Source organism: Leuresthes tenuis, unplaced genomic scaffold (genome assembly GCF_036924035.1).
Source record: "Leuresthes tenuis unplaced genomic scaffold, fLeuTen1.0.hap1 SCAF_19, whole genome shotgun sequence".
In the NCBI taxonomy this organism is placed as follows: Eukaryota; Metazoa; Chordata; class Actinopteri; order Atheriniformes; family Atherinopsidae; genus Leuresthes; species Leuresthes tenuis.
In genome coordinates this window covers 10732740-10739457 of record NW_027325373.1, presented here as the reverse complement: position 1 = coordinate 10739457, position 6718 = coordinate 10732740, and positions in this window count along the sequence as shown.

Here is a 6718-nt window from a genome sequence, read left to right as displayed (position 1 = left end):
TATTTTTCCTTTTTCCCCCCTCTGTTTGTCTGCTTACAGGTGCTCCTGGTGGTTCTCTGAATAAATAATCCTAGACAGGACAAGGGGAAAAAAAAGAAAATATGTGGGTTCAATATACCCAGATCTGACAGTCCTCTCGATCAGAGTGATGGAATGAGAAAAGGAGAGTTCCTGGCAAATGACCAATTCCCTCATCTACTGAACATGGTTGGCAATTTTCTCATGTCTTGGGGATGTACGGATGACGTTGGAACTGGCGTACTTGTCTTTTTTTGATGAGTTCAGTGCTGACAGGTGAGAAGGATGTTCAGAGGCACAACAATCCCAAACATATGGCCAGATCAGCCAATGAGTGAAGAGGTGCAATTTCCTTAAGTAGAAGGATCAGTCACATGACATCCTTACAGATCCTACAGTGACAACATCACAACATAAGTGCCGATGTCTAAGCATAAGTGCCGAAGACTTCAAGTGGTCATTAACTGTAAATAGAATGAACGCATTAGATATGACGACATTGATTGATTTCATGTGAATCTGGTGAATAACCTGTGAAAACCCCTTAAACCCCTGCTTATGTATAAAGGGCCATCATGTGTTGAAAGAGCTATAACTCCTATATTGTCCCCGTCATACTGATGTAATTCTAGTAGAATTACAGCCGAGACACGGCACTTAAAAGTCTAATATGCTATTTCAGCTTAAAGGAGCAGAGCTGTGGGGGGACTGAAAAATAAGTCCAACAAATTTAATAAGCGTTTGAAAATTGAAACATTTCCTATAGAACTTTGTTGATGCCTGATAAGACTGTGTCTTAAATCTTTCCTCTAGATAAAGAGGCTATTAGGGTTTATGAAAAGGTCAGTAGGATTCCCTCAAGCCAAAGCGTGTGAGGATTAACAAAGTCTGCAAAGAGCTGATTTTCGTACAGATTATGTACAATCTGTTTGCAGCAACAGAACCTCAAATTCACAAGACACAGAAGCAGCATTAACTAAAAGCCGCATTAATTCAAGAGCAACTCACAGGTTTCTGCAGCATCAAGAGGTCTGCACTCAGCTGCCTCATGAAACAAACCTAGTGCTACCTGACATCTATTAGAGACAGCTCAGCTTGATGCTTTTGAAAAGAAGAGGAGAAAAGTCTATATCCTTTTAGCTTTTGTTATAAAGTATGCTTCGAGGTCAGTTGGGAAAACATCCACGTCATCAGACACCAGATGGAGCTGGTGGAGCTTTCCTCCATCACAAATGAAAGCAAATCAACTGGAAACTAACTGTCAAATGAATAGATGTTACATGATACTGAAGAGGTTGTATGTTGTCACAAGTTACGGCCACAGATGCTATAAAGGTCCTAAATTGGTGTGTGTAATTTATTGCAGATGATAATCATGTTAATGTTTTTTTTTTTATGAACTGAGGTTGAACCTCTGAGAAGAACACTGATCTTTGTTAAGTAGATAAGCAACAAAAGTATTTATTTAAACTCGTAGAATTGATCATTTTAGGAAAAAGAGGGTAAAAGCAGAGACAGAAGGTGGTGCAGCTTTTTAGGATTAAACACACAGAACATTTAGCCATGAACAAGAGACCACTGATCACCTAATACTCAGCTGACAGTCTCACCCAAATATTAAAGGCTGGAGTGTTCCAGTTGGATTCAGAATTTGCCTCTAATTTTTTCAAAAACCAAAGATTAGATTAGAATATTGAGATTTGGTGTAAAGATTGCCAACAAAGCCTCGTTTTAAATTTCATGCTTCCAGTGGATGCATTTCATTGAGTCTAAACAAGTCTAAAGTAAGTCTAAACAAGGGCGCCCAGAGAGTCCAATATTGCAGCTTTAACAAAGGCAATCTTGAACCACACTAAAATGCAACTGGTTCTTTCGGTCCACGCTCCAACTGTCACCAACTTACATGGAAGTTAGTGACTGATCTTGATCTGAAATAAAAAAAAAGGCAATGATCAGGGACATAAAAAAGTTGCAATAATATAAATAAGCTTTTATGAGCTGATTCACCGTTGAGTGTTAGGTTCCCTGTATTAATCATTTAGTAAATAAGAATGTGCAGAAGTAGTCAAAGTTTTAAACTCATGCGCTCATTCAAAATGAATGCGCTGATGTGTCCCGACCCCCAGAATACAATCCACGGGTGCATTTCTGAATCTATCAGCCGCAGAATATGGAGCAGAGATATTTTTCCACCATCTGGAACAACATTTCACAACCAGTTCGAGAAATGATTAACAACAGGTTTACAGACTGGTTGTAAAAAGACAAAGTGGGAAACTGTCCTGTGGTCCAACGAATCAACCTCTGTAATATTTTCTTGAAGCAGCATCCTCAGGGGCGGAAGAGTAGGAGGACCCTCTGTGTTGTGATCAGTTACCAGTTCAAAAACCAGATTTCATGATGGTATGACGGTACAGCAGCACGCAAGGCTTAAGCCATTATGACCTGAAGATTTACCTATTTATCTTTCAAGTGTGGAGCAAACAAGTGTCTAATCAACTTTTTCAAGCCACATTATATTAATTAAAATGTATTTTTTCATAAACAACACAATCAATTCACACAAAACTGAAACTTTTTGTAATTTCATGATTGTAGTTTCTTCAGTGGCTGATTTTTGTAACGTTTTAATGAATAGTTTTAGATTTTCTTGATGAAACCCAGGTTTTAGGTTTTTTTAGTTTTTTTTAAATGAAACCAGGCGGTAAGGGATTGTACTGCCTTCACAGTCATTATTACTGAATGATATCTACAGGTCTAAGAGCATGACATGCTTCCATCCAGATGACATCTCTGCCAGGGAAGGGCTTGTTTATTTCAACAGAACAGTTACAAGCCGCAGTTTACACATCTTCCAATAGCATGAGTCTCTAGGAAAAGACTCTTAGAAGTACAACACCAGAAACGATTTTTAAAATAATCTTACAGTTGAATTTATTTACAAATCCTTACATTCTCTTTTTTTGCTGATTGAAATGTGACTGTAATACATATTGACTATCAATTTAACACAGGAAACAGACAGCAGTCTCCTGTTTGAGAAAACATTGATTTATCAGCCCACCCATCCACCCCGACCTCATGAGGACAGTGTACCAGCACTGAAACAGCGTAATCTAACATCCTTCTTCATAAAGTAACCATGGCTCATACAGGACGCTGCTACAATAAAACGTAATTATGGGTGCTCACATGACGTATGTGTCATCTAAATAAAGTTGGTGAAAAATTCTCATTTCAGTTTTAATAAAGTTGATCCTAACAAAGCCTTTTGCTTTGATTCAAGGAATACTATTAAGGACTGTAATTTATGAATCTAACATTCTTAAATGTATTTTGTTTCTTAAAATTAGTATCACCCATGAGTATTACCCATCATCACTGCAATATATGAGCCCGGCCACTAGGTGTCAGCATTTTCTTTGTAAACAAACTAGATGCTACACAGAACAAGTCAGGCAACAGAGCTTTGCCTACAGATAATTTGTTGTTTATCACCTCTTAGAGACTTCTCATCATGTTCCCATTTTCATATTAAACTGTGTATTCGCTGTTATTTGGGGTTTGTGAGACCCCATTTTAAAAGAATCAGACAACAATGATCTTATTGCAAAAACAGTTTTCCCTCTACTGTGTCTAGTTGTCGAATGGAGTTGTAACAAGTAAACAAGTAATCATGTATCTCATATCAGAAGCTGCACATCCTGTACACAGACTGACCCTGCTAAATGCTTCATTTCTTTGGCTGATTTAAAGCACCTGATGACACTTCTGAACTGATTAAATGGGGAGTTGGAGTACACTGTCAGTATTGTTGCGGATCAGCACAGGGCTCCAACCTCCAGGTCATGTGATAGTGACAAGGGAAAACTTTTATGATGTATTTCTGTTGCAGAGTGGTATGCTTTGTGAATTAATAATGACCTTTCCACTTAGAATACTGTAACCGCACGAATGGGTGCAAACTCTGGAATGAATGAATGGGTACAACAATGCAATGGATTTTCTAACGTCTATACGTTGCAGAGTTTGTCCAAGTCATTCCGTGCATTTCCAGATTCTCCATCATACACAAGGTAAAACTGGCAAGTTTGTTCAAGTTATTGTATTGTTGTGACACAATTAGTTTGCGCATCTTTTTCTGACTAGTTGTCCTTTATTGGAACCACAAGATATTTTGTGAAAGGCCTTCCACCCCGGAAGGTAATATCCCTGCCTATGCATCGTAAAACGAGAACTATAATAATATAGGGCATGCTTGCTCTTCGGGACACTCCTATCAAAAGCAGAAGTGACTTTCACATCTGTTTTGTTGCTCATATCGTTTCTCGCAGCAAGCTAAGTTCACAAGAAAAAAACAGTTGTCATCACACATAAATGGCATCAAGTCATAATACAAATGTTTGCTACATTTGAAATAGAGGGGCTTATGTAAGAGGCTGTATCTGGCAGTTAAGTTGGGAACTGTGCAGCCTCCCTTTCCCCTTGCTCTCAAGCAGAGTCAGGGGGTGAACGCCTGTTTGAAGCTCTCCCCTTGGGCTCCAGGGTTCTGTGGGATCCGGGTGTGCTGACACTGTTAGCACGCGTGATACGAGAGTCTGATCAAAGCTTGCTTATTCTGCCTGACCGATTTCCACAGGATTAAGGATTAGGGAGCTGGGAAGCTGGGAGAGGCACATAGACAATCTGGGAGAGACAAAAAGGGATAGTGAGGGTTATGGAGAGTAAAAGGGATGGAGACACACCGAAGGGGAAAGAGAGGTCAATAAGTACTCATAGAAAACATCTAGAGAAATAAAAGACATAATCAAGTTTTGCATGTGACATGACTTGTAAAACTAATGAATATGGGTACTGCTGAATATGGCAAAATGAACAAAGATGGCTTTTTAGTTAAATGTATCTTTAGGGGACTGATTCTCCAGACATTAATGCAGCTTTAGCTTTTCTGGTCACCTTGTGTTGGCAGCCAGCTTCTCCCAGCAGACAGGGCTGTGCTGCAGAGCATGAAGTGTTAAGTCTGACATCTAGCTGGAGGACAAACCCTGCTGTGCTTTCATCGCAAAATCTTCAAATCAGTTCTAAAATTCGCAGGCAGCCTGTGTGGTACTGCTTAATGGGGACGAATTTGTTCTTCATTTGTCTGACTCACATCTGCAGTTTTACAAAGAACAACAGGAATCCTACCGATAAGAAAGAGGCAACAATAGTGTAAATGTCAATGTTAGGTGAAGGCAGCGTTTTCTGCAGTAAATGATTCAAATTATTGTTACAAGTGGAGGATGCATCAAAGATGTGTGTGTGTGCGTGTGTGAAAGTGTCTCTGCTCTGTCCAGGTTATAAGCTGAAGAAAAAAGAGGAAATAAAAGAGTGAAACTGCTATCACACACAATCAGGTGCTCAGCTCTTAAAACTGGCTTTACGAGACACTGAATGTGGATGTGCAATGGGAGGTGTACAAATCCTGTGGAGTGAAGGCAGCATTTTCTCTGTGCAGTAAATGATTCAAATTATTGTTATTGAGATTCTACCTTAACTTTTTAACTGAGGGACTGTGAGCCATTATCATGAAGGCACCTATTTTAATTAAAGATCTTATTTAAATCTTTATATACAGACTCAGAGTCTTAACTGCGAAGCTAGCAGTTACCAGTGATGAAAATAATCCAGCCATGTACAATCACACAGAAAAAGAAGGTCCGTTACTGTTAATGGTTTCAGACTCTGAGTCACAAAAAAGCTTGGGAGCTGTTCAGTGGATAATGGCAGATACAATAAGAGGAGGCCAAAATAAAAGTCACTGAGCTGTTTACCAAACAGTTGAGAAGTTTTCAAGAGGGACCTATCACCATTGCCTTTGTTTATCAGGAACACAACTGCCTGCTAATTTTTCATTCTTTATTTTCCTCTCGCCAGCCAATTGTCTCCGCATCAGGAGCAGAGGCTGAAACTTTTTGTATTAAAATATAATACTAACAGAAGCATGGCATAAGTGTCTAATATATCTGGAGAGTCTCCTCCTCTCTGTGAGGTAGATTGTAACAGGTTTGACATTATGAGGAGAGTGTCAAAAAAACTGGAAGTGGAAACACTGAACAAGTTGCAGTTGAACAAGTTTATTTCATACATATAGTGTCCTTTGGAACTGAAAATGCTATCCTTGTCTAAAGATTCATGCAGGCCACAGGACGTCCTACTGATGTGGAATGTTTTGTGGCATCTATCAGTTTAATATGACTTTCTTTATTGTAGTTTCTGTCACACATACCTGAAAGGAATGAGTGTATGTAAAAGTTTAAGCCGGTTGAGTAAAGGAGGAAGTTCCAAAGAGAAATAACAGGGACTAATATACCACCTGCTTTCCAGATTAAAATGCCCAGTTGAAAGGTCAGAGAGAGGCAAGTTGTTCAGCCCAACCAGATGTGTTCTTACTCTGGTCTTTAGCCGATTAATTATCTCATAGTTCACAACACCAGGATTGGTGTCCAGGCAATTGCATTACACCGCACACCCAGTGCAATCTGATCAGAGGAATTTTTTCCTGCTGAACAGTGTGTGTTTGGGCATGTGTCTGTTATAAATAAGGGAGGAGTCTCTTTACACACTGGTGGCATGTGTAATGACAGAGCAATCATGCTCCAGCAGTGCGATCATTATGTTCCTGCGTGGTCACACATGAATTCTCTGTGGCTGCAGTCCA